General features: G+C 43.7%; 1 protein-coding gene and 1 pseudogene across 5 annotated transcripts in view; one reads left to right on the top strand and one right to left on the bottom strand.

The window, feature by feature from the left end:
- DLG3 (discs large MAGUK scaffold protein 3) overlaps window positions 1-4,461 on the top strand; it is a 95,172-nt gene that overhangs the window by 45,634 nt on the left and 45,077 nt on the right. The window lies entirely within an intron of this gene.
- Window positions 2,129-2,384, bottom strand: LOC105979861 (annotated as a pseudogene).

The following is a 4,461-nucleotide window of genomic DNA, read 5'->3' as shown; positions in this document are numbered from 1 at the left end:
GATTTTTCATATAAATTATGACTCAAACCCATTCCCATCACCTGGGAATTGCTGAAGTGATGGTGGCATACACATTGGAGAAGGTGGCTATAGGCAAGTGCGTGCACAGGACAGAGCCAAGTCCAAAGAACAGCTACTGGAATGAGGTCGAAGTTCCGACTGAGCAGAGGCACATAGAATGCTCGAGCCATTGACCAGCGTAGGGTAACAAGATGGGCTACTTTGAGAGCAATGATCTTGACTGGATTTGAGAATAAACTGGGAATGCTTATCACCAATGTTAGACTGAAAATGACAGGAAATACATTGCAATTTGCAAAAGTTATAAACCTCAATCATGGTAAGTGGGGACAATCAGCAAAGTGGACTCCAGTTCCCGCATTCCTGACCCCCACAACTACAAAACAGGATGTTTCCTATCACAGGGGTAATCCGAGACCCACCTTGTCTCAGGAAACTGCCTGTCTTCCTAATCACCCTGCAAGGCAGAAGCTAGAACACAGGACACCTAGAAAAAAAAAATCCAAGATCCCGAATCTACATGGTTTTCCCACAGAAAGTAGACTCTTCAGTGTGGGCCGTGGGACCAGATTTTCATACAAAACTCCCTGAGTCTTATCCATGACTGGTTCTAGGACTAGGGCACAGAAGTAGAGCATAAGTCTGGGGAGGACAAATGGGGGTGTGTCTAGCACTATTGCTTTTTTTCTTCTGCTCTCTGCCAATGCCACTGTATCCTGTTTGTCTCTATACTCCCGGAGCCCATCCTCCAGCGAGCAAGAGTGTAGCATGACTGAGACTCGAACCCATACAAGAACACATAACACACCATGTTAACATTAAAATGCCCTTTGGAGATAGTAAGTGTAACACTGTAGGTCCTGCTTCATAAGAGGTCTTAGCTAGTCCATGGCTCAGCCTTAGGATGGATAAGGGGGTGGGAGGTGGTCGTAGGGTGTGGATATAACTTTAAAAAAAACAGTGACTCTAGAGCTGTTAATTCTCACTTAGGGGCAATTTTTGGAAGGCATTTTGGCTGTCACATGAGGGTGGGCCATGCATAGGACAGAGGACACTACAATGAATTCCCAAGCCCAAAACATCCGAAGTGCCCACAAAGGAGGAGACTTATTCTAGACTCTAGAGTCTCTCCCCTGATGAGGATCTGCAGACACCTCAACTCAAGGTCTGTGTGTTCAACCTGCTGATCACCCCTGAGATAGAAAGCCTAGTTTTGTTGAATTCTAGGTTGCTCTCCAGCCGCCTCTTTCTCACCTCACCTGGGCCAGCAGGGATGTTAGCAGACGGTAAGACACAGGTCCCAGGACTTGAATGGGTGAAAGGAATGTTGCCAGACTAAGACCCACCTCTTTAACTCTTGTTCAATGAGAAATGAAGGCTCCTAACAGTTTGGGCTAAGGACAGAGGTAGTAGTAGCATGGGCGAATTAAGAAAACACAACTGAAATTAATTCCCTAATTGAAAAGTAAGAAAGTTGCTGAGGTGTTATAGTAATGGTACAAAAACACAGGGCTAGAGGGGGAACTAGAGAAAGACGCTGGTACTGGCAGAGAGACATTGAGGCAGGGAGACACTGGTCAAGGTCTGAAATCTAAAGAAAAAAGTGTGGATTTTACAGTGGTCCCCCTCTCAGCCTCTGCCTGGTATCTGCTTCCCTTCATTCCAGGAGGTGAGAGGGGACGAGCAGGTGGGCAGGGCGCTTCTCAGTAAAGCCAGCTTCAGCTCTGGTAGTAGTAGTCTCACCCACCCACCTCCACCCCATTTAAGGAGTTCCAGATTAAGCGTTTAAAAACAGCTGACCCCCAGACCGTCATTCAGGAGAAGAGAACTCCTATCTCATGTCTGAGGGTGTCCCGGACTTGAGCTGAGCTTCTCGGGCCAACAGTAGTCACTTGGTCAGTCCTGCTGCCTTGACCCCGTCTCCAGGAGGGGCGATCGCCAGAGGGAGCCGAGGGAGTCCAGCCCCCAAGTCTTCTGAGGCACTGTGAAGACAACAGACATAGAAAAGAGGGGTCCTGGGGCTGCTGCTTTTAAAGAGGGATCTAGAGAGGCCAGCTTATCTCCTGGGCTGGACACAGGTGTGGGGGAGGGGGTTCAAGATGGCAGAACCTTTTCTATTGGAGGTACAAGCCCCTTGAATTGCGCCACGGCCTGTCTCGGTTTCCCTTGGATCTCATTTGCTCCTGAACGGCACCTGTCATGGCGAGTCCATCTCCAGCTCCCATCTCCCCAGAGCCAATGTGAGTCAGGTGAACGAAATTCATCAGTTCCCCAATCATAGCTCAGTCAATCCATCTCCTCTTCTTTTTCGGCTGGGGTTTCTCTACCACACAGCAGCCCAGTTTGTGCCAGAATTCACTCATGTTCCCTGATGAGTCCAATTTCATGCCTCTTGCTGAAGCCCCACAGGGCTCTCGCTCGGGTGCCTTGGCTGCCCACTCTTCACTCCCCTCAGGGTCACCACAGCCTGGGGTCACTCAGCTGGGCCACCCTGGAACAATTGGAGTCCTTGAGACCCGCAGATGATCTGAGAAGGCTGTCGTCTGGGGTCTTAATGGCTTGTTTTTAAAACAAGCAAGTCCACATGGAAGAAATACACAAATCTATGTGATACAAGGATTGTAAATAATAAAATACAAATCCAAAGGAGGGAATTGTATCAGAGCTTAAACTGTGAATACTGAGTTTGCAGAAGGTTATGGATGACAGTAGAAGTCCAAAAATCTATTTTTGGGGTCACCACATGTGGATTAAGCCTTTGGTGAATCCCCTAGGGATATATGACTAGCTTTGCTATCATTTAGAGAGCATTATAAAGTCGAGTATGGCAGATATGGTTAGGTTAAAATGTACCATATATACTCATGTATAAGCCGAGTTTTTCAGCACATTTTAAATGCAGTTTTTTTTTTGGTAAAATTAGGTACCTTGGCTGATATTTGGGTCGGTTTATTATACAGTAATACCCGTTCATTCAGTCTCTCTTCTGACCTATTTTAAAGTTTTGATTTTTAATATTTTCTGCCTTCTCTTAGAAGTTTTTCTATGTTTTGTCTATTGGTGGGCTTTTGTTTGTTTTGTTTTGTATGATTTTCTGTATATGAAATCCAGGATATGTCAATTTGTAGAGACAGTTACTGGATAGGGGCATGGCAGAGGGATATGGGGGAAATGAGGAGCTAACAACAATGAGTATAAGAAGAAAATGTTCTGAAATTGACTGTGGTGATGATTGTACAAATCTTAATATGATTGAAAGATTAAATTATATGTGAAGTATCTGCCAATAAAACTATTTAAAATAAAATTTTAAAAAGATTTACAGCCTTGGAAACCCTTTATAATAGACTTGGCATTTGGGTATTAATTTTTTATCCTCTCTATTCTAAACAGTTTTAATCTATTAAAATGAGTTTTTCTTTGTTCCATAGTCTGCTAACAAGATCCTCATTGTGGGTTATGTTTTAGGGTACAAAAGAACCCCGTCTCAAATATAATTTAAGGAGAACACTTATTAAGTCTTAAAAGGGACAAAGACGCACAAAGACACATACGTATCACCTGGATGAGGGACTTCATTTTGACCTTGTGCTGATGGCTTCCCTCATCTGGATGATATATCTGTGTTTTTGTCTCTTTTAAGACAATACATGTTCTCAAATTATATTTGAGATTGGGGTCTCATATACTAAAAGGATCCCTGGTGGCGTAGTGGTTACGGTTGGGCTGCTAATTGCAAGGTCAAAAGTTCAAAACCACCAGCTACTCTGAGGGAGAAAGATGAAGCTTTTATTCCCAGAAAGAGGTACAGTCTCAGAAACCCACAGAGGTAGTTCTACACTCTCCTATGGGGTCTCTGTGAATCAGAATTGAGTCAGCTATTAACCTGTAAAAAGGGTGTTATAAAAACATAAACCCCAATTGCTCCCAACAATTAACTTTGGTAACAAAAATAAATGGTAATAATTACTTTAACAAACTCTCAGTGAAACTGGCAGCCATCAGTTAAATCATAGGTTTCCAAACTTATTTGGCCTACCCACCCCCTTTTCAGAAAAAAAAAATTACTCAGTGCCCCACTGGCAATGAAAAGCTTTTGTACCATAGCCCATAATCCAGGATAAAGTGTAGGCATCCACTTTTGCAACCCCTTGGAACATTCCAGTGCCCACCCCCATAGTATTTATTGCCCACTTTGAGAAACACTGAGTTAAATCAACTATTAGAGTGGGAACAGAAGTGCTGACTTGGGCACTGTTTCCTAATTCGCTCATTTATTCAACAATCATTTATTCAGAGTATACGCCTGAGACTGATGATTAGCTAGAAGTCCAAAGGATCACCTGGATGGGGAAAAATTCAGTTTAATAAGCTTAAAATTTTTTAATGCACATGTGAGTTAGTTAATTGTGCCAGCCTGGCCGATAATCACGTGGGGCT

Source organism: Echinops telfairi, unplaced genomic scaffold (assembly GCF_000313985.2).
Source record: "Echinops telfairi isolate 266 unplaced genomic scaffold, ASM31398v2 ScPeMD7_7415;HRSCAF=8453, whole genome shotgun sequence".
Lineage (NCBI taxonomy): Eukaryota > Metazoa > Chordata > Mammalia > Afrosoricida > Tenrecidae > Echinops > Echinops telfairi.
Note: the sequence above shows the minus strand (reverse complement) of the source record. Positions and strands in the feature narration are given on the sequence as shown.